We start from the raw sequence: 14,417 nt of genomic DNA on the forward strand, positions 1-14,417 counted from the left end.
GAAAACTAAAGCACAGATAGGTTAAATAACTCACTCATGGTCACATAGCTAGTAAGAGGTGGGGCCTAGTCTCACACACAGACTATACAGTCCACTGTACTTTCCTGCCTCCCATAGAAGTGGTTCTGAGAGATCCTGACAACTGCCTTCCCTCCTTAAACTTTATCCTGGCCCCAGGACAGAGTATTCACAGGCTCCAGATATTTCCCTTCATGGATGTGGCTGTGATACATGTAATGTTTGTGATCCCTTTTGAGCCATGGCTTGATCATGACTGTGATCCAGTTCTGGATTCTAAACCAAACTGATCTCAAAGAATCACCTAGACAAGCATGGTGGCCAACATCCTTAGCAGCCATGCCCTGGTCCTATGGTCCCGTCCTCTGAGCTCCCAGTCACTTATGGGCATTCATGTCTGCATTGATTATTTCCTCCCTTGACCCAAAAAGTGTACACTTACTTAGCATTGGTCCACCTGTTTCATTTGGTGTAAGGAGATACATTACAGTGAAAATAGAGATTTTAAGTATCCTTATGATAATTTCACTGACTTAAAGGAATTGGCTCTTTCTAGTTTATCACATATTTAAAACCTATTTTGCCTTTTACTTCTTTCTTCCTGAGATGTGAAAATTATAATTTATTCTTTTTTATTTTAAAGGTAAAGGAATGAAAACACATTAACAAACAAGCATACATAAACAAAACAACACCTAAACAATAGAAGTAATACAGAATTTCAGGCAAGGTGATAAGAAATTAACAATGGTTGTTGTACTACATATTATTATCTTCAAATTAGTTACTCAGTTAAACAAATATAAGCATGTAAGATTGATCAAACAATTAAACATTAACTATTCCTTTCAATAAAGCAATAGAAATCAGTAGGACAACTATCTTAGCTATCCTGTGATAATTTATTCTTTAGAAAATTCCCCAAACATAGGCTGATACTTGATCTCCCTTTTTTCATTTTCTCTAGGAAAAATAATTACAAATACAACTTTAAGAAATGTTGTGTTCTTTGAGAACTTGGTCTTTTTGCTAGAAGCTTGTTCAGAGGCATTCCCTTTGAGAAAATCTAGAAGTTCTCTTAATACCAACAACTCTAAACTTTTTTCTTTATGCAGACTACAACACTGTCATTGAATACGGTTTTGGACCACCATGTAAGCAAGTCATTTGAAACAATTTTTAACATATCCTGTGACTGACGAGGAGTTAAGCTTCATATATCAAAAAGTATTAAAATACAGCTATTTCCAGTTGACATGTATCAAGAGATTTGTCTATGTTCATACCCTTTAACCAAGTAAATCTACTTTGGGGACTGTTTCCTAGGGAAATAACCTGAAATAACAGAAAGGGCTTTATGCACAAAGGCCATAACACAACCACCTAATCGTCCCCAAATATAGGAATGGCTAATAAAGTATCCACTTAAAGGAGTATTTTACAGCCCTTGAAATATAGTTATGAAAATTTTACAGCATGGAATATTTTTTTCATATTAAATGGAAAAGTAAGACAAAAATTATACATATTAGTTAATCACCCTTAAGTAAAAATCAGAAACTTTTCAGAGCAAGAAAAATAATAGAACAAAACACAGTAAGTCTCAGAGGAAGTAATTTTGAGACTAGTCTTATAAGACTCATAGAAGTCAAGCAAAAAGAAAAGAAATAAGAGCACTCTTGTCCCAGGCCAAAGGGCCTAGAAGAGCCTTTGGCCTTTCACACTTTCTTGTAAGGTGATTCTCAAGAATATTGGTGAAATCAATGAACAATGAGAACACAGGTGTTCCCTATTACCTAATACCTTGCAGCAGATGAAATTGCTGATACTTAACCATTCTGACCAAAAACATCAGTTTCATATGGTTCCACTAAATAAAATCAATGACACTCTACCACCACGTGTTGCACAAGATCAGGATGAAATAAATCTGTACCTCAGGCAGCAACTTCTTCCTGCTTTCCTCTCTCCTTTCCCTTTCCCATCCTCACCAGATAACCACCCTGAAGGAAATACAACTGCATATTCAACAGCACATTGGTAATAATATAATAGTTAATAATAATAATAATAAAATGAGGCCCGCCACTGACTTTTTCCAATATTACTGTCATCATGTATACATACTTTAGGGCTGAACCTAGGGCAATGCATGAGTCCTAAGTCTCTTTGTATCCCATTACATGGCATCTTGGGATAAGAGACACTAAGAAATCTAGTTCCCTACACCCAGCCACATAGGGAGAAAATCATGGAAGATTTATAACATAGAGGGGATTTTCTGTTGGAACTAACCAACCATTCCTTTTCAGTACTCTGAGGGCACTCCTCACAGTCTCCCAATTTATTTCCTCTCATATGTGCCAACGGGAAATATTGAATGGAAGCTCCCTGTTTTGCAAGGGAAGCACTTTTACTTTCTATTTCTTCCCTGATCGAATTCTTCCCCACCCCCAGGAAATTAACAAGTAACAAACATCATCGATATCTTCGGGGGGTGGATGGGCCAGGGCAGGAATCTACCTGAGGACCCCCGAACAGGTGAAAACCTATTAAACAATATTTTCCAGAATTGCAGGAATATCCTGCTGACAAATGTTGTTGGGAAAATAATCTACTTGTTCTCTTCTCTTTTTTAGGTTCTCTAATTCAAAGAATAAATATATAACTGTGTCAATCACCTTTACAGCATTATAAAATTCTATACACTTAAAATACTACCTTTAAATTACCTGTATAATTACTGCCTTTAAACAGTACCTTTAAATAAATACTACCTTCAAGTTACCTTTATAATAAATATATTATTATAAGCGATAGTATACCTATTACAATGAATAGAATTTATTATAATGAATTTATTATGATAAATGGGATGAATACATAACTGTCTAATCACTGAATAGAATACCTAGGTGCTATCACAGTTTAAGAGCCCTATTAATGTTAGACTATTAAAGTTAGCATCCAAAAAAGGAGTACTTGTTTGCTTTTGTAAATTGGGGAAATGACCAAGGGCCGGATAAAAAAGCAATTCATATAAATTTTCCTAGGTTTGACAATCAAAAGGTGAAGAACAAATATGAGCTAATTAGAGAAATCAATTGATTTTAACTCAGAGTCAGGTCTCAGGAATAATGTCACATTATGTTCTGTCCTGCTTGTTACTGAGTTGGGAAAATGTGATTTGTAAATTGTTTTAATCTGATAGTATTTTGTTAGGGAGCTAAAATATATTTTAAGTACTTATCTCCAGAAAAAGGAAGAACAGTGAAAGCTTCATATTAAATACATACCAGCTTTCAGTGCCTTATGTAAGTATGACAATATAAACTTTTGTGTGTGAATAAAGCAAATCTAACTTTTGTCAACATTTCATGTACATTTTTATGTTTATATTGTCCAACAACAGATGGGCTTCAAACCTATTCAGGCTTGAAAACTGGGCTTCAAACCTATCCAGGAGCCTACTTTAATCTTTTGTTATTATATTTTCATCCCTAGTTATTAACAATACATAGAAATTTCCAAATTTCAAAAATGATAAGGTCAGAGGTTAAGAATAAAACTTAGGAAAAATTTCTGCAATTGACCCTGAAATAAAACAAAAAAGGTTCAACATCTGTCTGTAGTACCTCAGCTTATGAGATACTTTACAAATCTTTTGTTCCCTTGTTACCAGTAATACAACTGGCAATTAGTACAAATAAAAGTGGGATCTCACCTGAGGGTTTGGGAAAATTATAACTCAAATTATTGTAATATCTGGTGGCTAGAAAAATTAAAAATTCTTATGTTTTAGTGTTATTCAAGGAAAAGGATATCTCAATTTTGAAAGTTAGTGACAAATATCCTAGAAGCAAAATTTGGATCCCACTAATATTTACTGAATGATCCACTGTGATTGAATCCTTCACATATTAACTCATTAGTCCCCTCAAAACCCTGTAAGTATCATGCCAATTTTACAGATGAGACTCATAAATCTAGACTGCAAAGGATCACTCTGGAATCTATCCCACTATTCTTTGACCCTGCATCCCAACGCTTTTGTGCTATATTCTAGGTATTCTTCAGCAAATGTAGGAAAAAAAAATTTTAGCTATTCTAGATTTAAAAAACTGATATATTTCCCTTTGTTACAAGTTTATGCTTATAAGTAACTTAATTTGTTCTTCACTGTTGAAACACACATACACACATTTTTTCAAACTTCTACCTCTATAGTTTTTTTTATACTTTTGTTCGTATTAATTAGTCACATTAAGTAATGCAGGGCTGGGGATTTAGCTCAGTGGCAAAGCACCTGCCTGGAAGGCACAAGGTCATGAGTTCGATTCCTGGTACCAGAAGAAAAACGTTAAGTAATGCATGCTCTGTTGTTATTATATATCATATATATAAGATGAAACAATAAACTTTATTTCAAAAATAATAATTTTTTCGATGGGGGTGTCACTATGTTGCCCAGGCTGGCCTCTTACTGGCAATCCTCCTCCCTCATTCTCCCACATATCTGGGATTAAAAATTAGAAAATATAATTTACCCAAAAATCCATAATCAACAAGTACTTACCATAATATTAAAAATCACTAACATGGCTATAATGATATAAGGGAGAAAAAGTAAGATATTTTGCTCACTAGTTATTTGGTTCATAGCAGAGACTCCCTAAGAAGATAGGCAAATAAGACAAAAGTTCAAAAATTCATTTAATATAACGTTTACTTAATACAGGAGCTTTCACAAGTGGAGATCCAAAGAAACACTGAAGGAAGTATTTGTATGCTTTGGTTTGATAAAGAGTCAATAGTCAAACAGAGAATATGATTAGAGGACAAAGAGGCACAATCTAATGGTAATAAATCAGGGGTAGCTCAGCAAGGTTTATTTCTTAAGATTCTTTTCTATGTCTTTGTATCTTTAGCGATAGGAACATTTCTTTTCTCCAGTTATAACAGAGATGCCCCTCTTGAATGAAAGTCTTTAAATCCACGCCAGAGGAAGGTCAAGAAACTGTCTCATGGCTTGCTTTAGGGGAGAAAGGCAGAAGGTCAGAAAGACCCTCCTGCTTTTACCATTTCTCAAATGCCGAGGGGGCGTATTTGGGGCAGCTTGCCCTGAACCCTGTCAGTGCTGAAAAGCAATTGGTTTAAATAAGGACTGAGCCAATATGTTGTAAAATGTTGTATGTCTGTTAATGTTTCCCTCCTTTTATCCTTAAAATAAAATTAAAAAAAAAAAAAAAAATAAGGACTGAGCTGGTAAATCCCGATTCACTGTCACTGGCCCTTAACTTTGGCTACTCCCTTCTATCTTATCAAACCCGTCAAATGGTAGATAGGGTGTGTTCAGTGCAGAAACTATCTGATACGTGGCCCTCATAATGGTAGATCCTACCGAAATAATGCCCTTAGATTCCTAAGATTTCAATATCAGAATATCTGAGCAACACAAGATAATTATAAGTCTGGTCAAAAGAAATGAAATTTATTGTGTTTGTTAAATTCTTATGTTAATAAAGACACAGGAGAGAAGTTAGACTTGCAGAAATTTTGATGCAGTTTTTTGAATCTTTTCCTTACTAAGTTAAGTAGAGAACTATAAGGCTACAAAATCTGTTTTAAAGTTAGTGTAGTAACATTCTATTTCAAAAGTCATGATTCTGGTTATAAATCAGTCCTGTGCATTTAATTAGCATATTTTCTTTAAGGTCTAAAGATGATTTAACTTTGGCAGGTTCTTGCTACCTAATTCTTTGCATGCAATAACAACTATTGAACATTTTAATATCACCGTGTAAAAGCCATTTATAATATTCAAGACTCAACAGTTCCATTCTCAGGTATCAATTCTTTAGTAAGAAGTAAAATCACTGAGATTAACAAAGCTACCTAGTTATTCAGTAGTAAAGTAAATCTTTAAAATATAATCCATTATTCAACAAATAGTTGAGTCTGTGTGCTAGATAATAGAAACTGAGTAGTGAGAAAGACACGGATTATTGCTGAGTAACAAACCATTCACAAATTCTGTGGCTTAAAATAGCAACATCATTATGCTTGCAGATTCTGTGGGTGTGGAGTCTCGCAAGGCATAATGGGAATTGTTTCTCTCCTCTCCACAGTGTCAAGGACTTTTTCTGTGATGATGTGAAAGGTGGAGGAGACCTGACGTATGGAGGCTGGAATCACCCAGAGATGGCGCCTTCACTCACAGGACACGCTGAGAACCAAGGACCAGGAATGCCACCGAGAGCACCTGCAGTGACTCCAGGTGGTGTGGCTGCCTCTCAGCATGGCAGCTTGAGAGTCAGCTCCAAAGGACTCCAGGCGTGAGTGTTCCATCAAGAAGAAGTTGTCTTGCTTTTTATGACCTGAGCCAATAGATCTGGGACAAGGCGTCAAGTCTGTGTTCTTAATAAACTTGTCAGATGATTCTTCTCACGCACCTGGTCTGGAAAGCACAGTGTACAGAGGCCAATGAGAGCATGAGAACAGCCCTGAGGAAGTACCACTTTCCTCCCATTTTAGAAATATCTATCATTAGGAATCCACTATATGGCATATGATGCCTAGCCTCAGAATTCACCATCCCACCATATTCCATGGATCAAAGCAATTACAAGCTCCCCAAATTCAAGGAGAGAAAAATTAAACTCTCCTCCTGACCTTGATGTAGGAAGTGGTAAGGCAATATTGGGAAGAGCGTTTGAGATAGCAGGTGTAGTATCTCTGAGAATAACCAAGGCACTTAGCACTAATGCTCCTGAAACATCCCTTCTGCATTCCCAAGACTCTTGCCAAGTCACGGGACACTGTAGGGACACTGGGGCTGGAGGGTCTGGGTACGAATTACCTGACAGACTGGGAACTAGGTAGGCTAGTGCTATCCATAGAAACTGCTTTCCTGCCCATATGCTAAGTTAGCTGTTCCTTAAAATGGTGTCATACGATACAGCAAAGAGAGCAAATAATGTCGCTGTGGTGTAGCTTAATCCATAAAAACCCCTTTCTGTAATAACTGCCACTGAGGGGTTCACCTAACTCGCCACCACTGTACCCACCAAGTGATGCTGCTGTTGGGTACATACCCTATCAGAAATTTTTGCCAAGAGGCACTGTTGTACCTACATGTACTTCACACGGATCTTCCCTTGCTAGCAAGTTGCAATTAATTCTATCTTTTCTCTGTATAACCTTGACACATCTTATCTCTCACAGGCCATCTCCAGACACTTCCTTCAGCCTCTCAGCAACTTTGTGCTGCCCCAGCACACCTGTACTGTCACACTGTACATGAGATGAGAGGCACTCTTGTCACCTTTGGAAAATGCAATCTGCCACAAAATAATTATGACAGAAAGGGCGAGAATACCACCGTTCAGAATTTTTAGATTACTTATAAGGATGATTAAAGTCTGGTGTGTACTTTCTACAAGTTCCGAGGACTAGTCAAAGATTTTACAAGTATTAACTTATTTAATTTTCAAAGCAGTCATACAAGGTAATATTATCATTTCTTTCTTACAGATTTAAAACTCATGACACAAACTAACTAACTATTGGGTCCAAGGTCACAATAGCAGTTGGGGAATCTGGACATGACTTCAGATAGTCTAGTTCCAGGACCCCATTTGTAATGGTTTTTAATAGCTACATTAATTGTCAAAAATAATGCATAGGTTACTTTACTGTTTCTTTTTGCTTATTGATATTACTAAAGTGGGAGGAAAATTCTCATCGATCTCTATGCGTTGTGCTTTCCAAACCAGCCACATAAGAAAAATCATCTGATGAGTTTGTTAAGAACACAGACTTGGGGCCTCTTCTAAGACCTACTGGCTCAGAATCTTCCAGGAAAAGACCCGGTGTGTGATGCCCACATTCTCACAAATCTGTTTGACTTTTCTTTTTTCTTGCCTGTGCTGCAGCTTTCAGAAAACACTCAAATAAAAGAAACCACTCAACCATACAGTTAGTGATTTTATGTAATAAAGAATTACTTGCCTCTTAAAGGCTAGAAAATATTTGGCAACCAAAGGATTCCTAGGAACCCTAAAACACAACTTGGCATCTTAGAGTTGCAGTAACTCCCATAATATGTCCAGATAAAGTAGGTACATGTGGGATATTGTCATCTTTGAGAAATACAATATGCTGCAATGTAATACAGCATGATACATGAGGCAAATGTTAGTGAACTGTACAGATCAAGAAAAACAATTTCCCCTTACTTAAAAGAAAAAACTTTAAACAAGATCTAATACCTAGGGTTAAAAGGGAAACAGTCAATTAGAAATGTAATTAGTTGTATGGGTTCATCTTTCAAACTTTTCATAATATCTATGTTTATTTTGAAACATAAAATTATTACATTTTAAACTGGATTAGAAAAAAAAACATTGTAAAAGCCATTCACCTGCCACTCCAGGATAACAGTTACATTTAAATCATCTTATCTCGAACAAGCTTCAGTGTATATATCACTGAATACCCGCAATACGAAAGAGATCTTAGTGACATCTAGTGCATGGGAATTTACTACATGCCAAGCATCACACGTTGCTTTATTTATTTCTCACAACACTTACGAGCTGTCTTCACTGTTTGCAGACGAGGACGTTGGAGCCCAGAATGCTGCAGCCATTTGTCCAACGTTTCATAGCTGAGATGTTTCAGAGCTGGAACTTGAAATAAGCGCAGAAATAAGTCACTAAATGGTAACCACAATGGCCTTCGTACTAATAAAGTCCATATATTCATTAATGTCCTGCACATGCATGTACATACTATTTAATAGCCATGGAATTTGAGGCCTATTTTGCTTGAGTAAATGGATTTTTCATACTATAGGAGATGGATTTGGAACTATTATAAACACCTATTACAAAACTTTTTGAATTGCATAAAAGATCAATTGGAGGGGGACAGGGGATATATAATAAATACTTGTTCTAATGCAGTCAGTGTATTTTGTGCAACTAATATATAACTACATTTCATCTCCATTTTGCAATCTAGCTTTTAGGAGCAAGATACATACAAATATTTATATAGCAAGCACTTCTTCATTCTTCATTTAGCAAGCACTATATGTATGAGGAATATACTATTTTCATAGAGGAAGTAGGCATAGTATTAATACTGGGCCATTAATAGCATTCCGTAGCACTCGTTAAGTTGTAGAATTTACAATTTCATCCAAAAAGAGTCAAGATTTCAACTATGAAGTGATTCTGAAGGATAAACCTTAAAGACAATGTTATAAGGCAACTTCAGTGCATTTGGAATTTAAACCCCTTAAAAAGTCACTTGGGAATTATTAAAATATTCACTTGCGTTCTTATTTCCCTCTATCTTTACTTAATTTTAGAAGGGCTGGATGCCTAAACTCCCTTTTTGCCTCCACTATGTATTTCTGTGCTACTCTCAGGCTAGATTCTCAAGTAGATTGACAATTTGGTCATTGAACTCCCAGTTATGTGAACAGAAAGCCCACCTTAGTGTTAGGCCTGATCAGGTTAGTGCTTTTCGGAGGCTCGTTTTTGAGACAACACTGTGAGGGCCTTGTGGAGAAAGTACCAGGCAGGACACTGCACCGAAGGCCAGCTTGCCCATGATTTCAGGCCAACTCTTCTAGATGCCAGTTTCCTCGTCTGTGAATTAAAGGTGTTTCTTGCCCTACTCAGCTCTTAAAGTGGGTGTGACGGTCACTCGGCTCAGTGAATAGGAGAAAATGCACACAGTGAACCGGAAAGGAATACAAGGGTACACGAGTAAAAAAAGTATTACTGTGCTCCAGAAACAGAACCCTTCTCCTCTCCCCAAAGAATGCAGGAACCCAAGCTGCTCTACCCATTTTCTCCACCAGTGTATCAAGAATGCATCTCTCGTGAAGACGCTGCACATAGTCCGTCCTGTCAACACTTGTCAGTCTGCAGAACGAATACAATTGGATACATAGAAGGACTTCTGGCCTCAGCCCCATATAAATACAAATGTGTTCTATTCATGATGATTTATGCATAACTAAGGCACCCCACACATTTTCTTATAAGAAGGGTTAATGGTAGGCCATTAAAGATGCACAAATGATCTAGTAGCCTGTATCACTATACTATGAGGTTGCAGAGAGTTCTACAAAGTCCCATTTGGCAATGTTGATTTAACACCTTATAAAAAATCAGCTTTTTAGAGGAGTGTTCTGGTTTTCAGGCTGGGGACAAAGAAAAGTTTAAAATAGGTCAATTAGCCAATTTTTTTTTCCAATCTAAAAGCTTGTCCTGAGTATGATATGACTAACTTTTAAATGTTCAAAGAAACTAGGTACTTTCCTAGTGCACTTAGAACACAAGTGACTTTTCTCAGCAAACTACATTTTAGTTTCACATTCTTTGATGTTTTGGTTTTTCCTTTGTTTGTTTATTTTTGTTTTTGTTTTTCTTCCGGTACCAGGAATTGAACTTACGACGTTGTGCTTGCCAGGCAGGCTCTGTGCCTCTGAGCTAAATCCCCAGCCCCTCTTTGATGTTTTTCAAAATTGATTTTTACAATTGTAGAGTTTTCCTTAAAATTTTTAAAACTATACTTACCCTGAAGGTACTGTAGATTAATAATTTTAGAATTAATGCTTTTGCTCTGTTGGCCATATAGTTTCAAAATTACCAGGCATGGTGGCACAAGGCTATAATCCCAGCACTCAGGAAGCTGAGGCAGGAGGATGGCTGTGAGTTCAAGGCTAACCTGGGCTATAAGTCAGTTCAAAACCAGCCTGTACTGGACAGTGAAACCCTGTCTCAAAAAGACAAAAAATATATTTTTTTCAAAATAGTTTTGTACAATTAATTAAGTAAACCAACCCTTAAACATCATTTAGTTTCCAGGAAAGCCACAAGGCACAGTATTAGGTTAAGAAATTACTCACTTTAGGTTACATTCTTTTGGCAAACCCAAAAAAACTGTTTTGTTATATTAACTAAATAAAACCCACAATGAATGCAATTGATAATCTGAAGATTTTCCCAAAATTTATTTCCTTCAAGACACTTCCAAGGATCATTGGAGTATAAAAATAGCTGAAATACTTGTTCCATTTAATCTTTTACCTGGCTCTTCGACAACAGAGGTAATAGTAAATATGCCAAAGTAACTGAATATTTTCCACTGGAAACATGATTTTTTTAAGAAATGCTTTTATATTTCCCAATTTTTGGAACCTGAAACCAAGTCTCAACATAGCTCCTGGAACTACAGTGTCTGTCTCACTTCTCCTGACACAGAAAAGCTTCTCTGGGAGCCTGGAGGCCAACAGGAAGCAGCAGACGTGGAGGGAAGGGTTCTGTATGAGGGAGACTTGTCTCACCACCAGCGGAGCATGGACTAACGGGAATCATGAAGACCATGTTGGCCTAGAAACAAGACTGAGTCTTTAATATTCTCAGATCCTTCAAATTTCCCTCTCCCCTTTCTTTTCCTCATCTCTCCAACATGCCCTTAGCCTCCTTAAACAGAAATTACGCTTGCCCCAGCTCTGTGAATAGTTGGCTATATGTGTGAAGTATACCAACATTTTTAGTTCTTAGGTACTTTTCTCTATTTTTATGAATATTAATTTAACTAATAAATTATAATTGTATGCATGTGGGGTGCAACATGATATGTTATATATACCATGTGGGATGATTAAATCAGGCTAATTAACATATTCATTACCTTACCTTTTTTTAATAATGAGATATTTGAAATTTACCTTCTCAGTAGTTTTGAAATATATAATATAACTGACTCTAGTCACTACTGTGTAGTAAACTTATTCCTCCTGTCTAACTGATGCTTTGTACTTTTTGGCAAAGGATCCCTGGTTCCATCCCCACCTGCCACCTCTGATAACCATCACTCTACTCTCTGTTCTATTAGTTCACCTTTTTGAGATTCAACATTGTAAGTGGGATCCTGTCCTTATACACTAATAGCAAACTATCCAAGGAGAAAATTAAGGAAACAATCTCATTTATGATGGCAATAAACACAAAATACATACATGTAAACTTAACCAAAGAAATGAAAGACATATATTGAAAAATATACAATACTGACAAAAGAAATAGAAGAAAACACAAGTGGTAAGATGACTTTTGTTCACAGATTGAAAAAAATAACATTGTGAAAATGTCCGCACTATTTAAAGCAGTCTACAGATTCAGTGCAATCCCTATCAAAATTCCAATGTTATTCCCACACATGCACAAACAACACACACACACACACACACACACACACACACATATCCTTAAACTGGTAACCACAAGAGACCCAAGGCAATTCTGGGCAAAATTAACAAAACTCAAAGCTTCGTACTTTCATAGACCCATAGACAATTATTCACAGAGCTGGAGTAAGAGTAATTTCTGTTTACAGAGGCTAAAGCCATGTTGGAGAGATGAGGAAAAGAAAGGGGAGAGGGCAGTTTGAAGGATCTGAGAATATTAAAGACTCAGTCTTGGTTCTAGGCCAATGTGGTCTTCATGATTTCTGTTAGTCCATGCCCTGCTGGTGATGAGACAAGTCTCCCTCATACAGAAGCATTCCTTCCATGTCTGGTGCCTTCCTGCTGATTTCCGGGCTCCCAGAGGAGCTTTCCTGCATCAGGAGAAATGAAATAGGCACTATATGGAGATGATAGATAGATAGATAGATAGATACTATATAGAGGGATCTTCTGGAATAAGTAAAGTGTTAACCATTCAAACATATGAAAACAAAATGAATTGCCTTAGAATGTGAATAGCTGAGCAGTAAAGATGGCTTCTCCTTGATTACCTAAAGAATCATAGTACAAATTCTCAATTCTCCTGGCCCCAACAGCTAGAAATTGCTTGTACAGTTGAGCCATATGAAATTTCCGATATTTGACCATTTTGACATACAGTGATAATGTTTAAAACTTTAAGCCCTACACAGAATACTTGGATTAAAATAAAATTTTGACTTAGCAAAGCCTCTCTGCCACCACTAAGTTTTTAACAGTATTAAACAGTAAATATTTAACAGTATTAAAAGTAAATATCTACATTAAAAAATTCCAGCTGTTATACTTTTTGCTCTGGTTCTAATAAGATCCACAATGACATTTTGAGCAGTTCTTTTATGAAAAGTGCCTGTATCTTACTTTCAGTGGTGTGAAATCACAGAGTGCCTCGAAGTTTCTACTGGCTTGCTCAGCACAGAACAAGCAGACCTTTATAGTACTTCAATTGTCACTGCCAAAAAAGGCAGAGGCAACCCGCACTTAAAATAACAAACATCATTTTAAAAAAGCAGTGTCATGGCCGGAGATGTAGCTCAGTGGCATAGCACCTGCCTGGCAAGCATGAGGTCCTGATTTCAATTCTTGGTACCAAAAAAACCCCCCCCAAAAAAAACAAAAAAATAAAAGTAGAAGGCAGCCTCCGCTAGTGGTAAAATAGGTTAACTGAAATGGCTTTTGTAATTCTTTATTTTGTGCTCAGGAAGAGGTAATTGGCTGTATACAGGCAAATATGTCCAGTGCATTTGATTATCGAAGTCCACTGCATGTAACTTGTTCTCCCACCTTTGCACTCCTGGGACACATTGCGCCTACCTCCTTCTACCACAACACTTGTCACACCACTAACTTGTTCCCTCCTGCCTCCTCCCTTGAACTGTAACAGGAGTGAAGCCTTACCTTTGCATCTTTACCTCAATGGTTGACACATAGTAGATGCTCAGTAACTTGGGCTGAAAGGGTTCCATCGTTACTATAAAAGAAGAACTATAAACAGACTAACTCTGGAATTTTTAAAGAAATAAAATCAATAGGATCGCAAACTATTGGCTGCCGGAAATAAAAGACCATGCTGACAAACCAAGCATAACTCAGATTTTCAGTTTAGAACCCACAGATGTGAGAACAGTTAAGAGGTAAGAGCACAGAACTAAGAATCTGAAATGTTACTAAGCCAAGCAGAAGGTCACTAAGATGTACATGGGAAAGTAGATTTGGTACTTGAAGGAGAAGCCAAGACATCACAGAAGTCCCTGTGGGGTGTGCAAATGGAAATTAAATCACCCAGGATGAGAGCAGAGGACAAGGATAGGAAAGAAATAGCTACTGACAAGAACATAGAAGGACATGTCTGTATTTGAGCCAGCTGAGTAACAGAACAAACAAGAAAAGTAGAAGAAACTTAAAGGACAGGGAATGAGGCAGCCCAACGAAGTACGAGGGCAGGTTGGAGGCCAAGATGGGACTACAGAGAGGGTAGGCAAAATAAAAAGACCCAGAACAGATCCACAGAATCAACTTCAGGGAGCGGCTTGGTAATGATCAAAGGAATAGCTTAGGAAAGCACACTGCTGGGTATTCATGTCTGCGT

The 14,417-nt window shown here is 37.0% G+C and overlaps 1 long non-coding RNA gene across 1 annotated transcript in view; it reads right to left on the reverse strand.

Moving 5' to 3' along the window:
- Window positions 1-14,417, reverse strand: part of LOC106149352 — a 79,081-nt gene that overhangs the window by 21,674 nt on the left and 42,990 nt on the right. Inside the window, exon 3 of the long non-coding RNA XR_001235491.1 lies at window positions 8,613-8,708. This is a non-coding gene — a long non-coding RNA (uncharacterized LOC106149352). The remainder of the gene's footprint in view (window positions 1-8,612; window positions 8,709-14,417) is intronic.

This window comes from Chinchilla lanigera, unplaced genomic scaffold (assembly GCF_000276665.1).
Source record: "Chinchilla lanigera isolate Chin_1 unplaced genomic scaffold, ChiLan1.0 scaffold00043, whole genome shotgun sequence".
Lineage (NCBI taxonomy): Eukaryota > Metazoa > Chordata > Mammalia > Rodentia > Chinchillidae > Chinchilla > Chinchilla lanigera.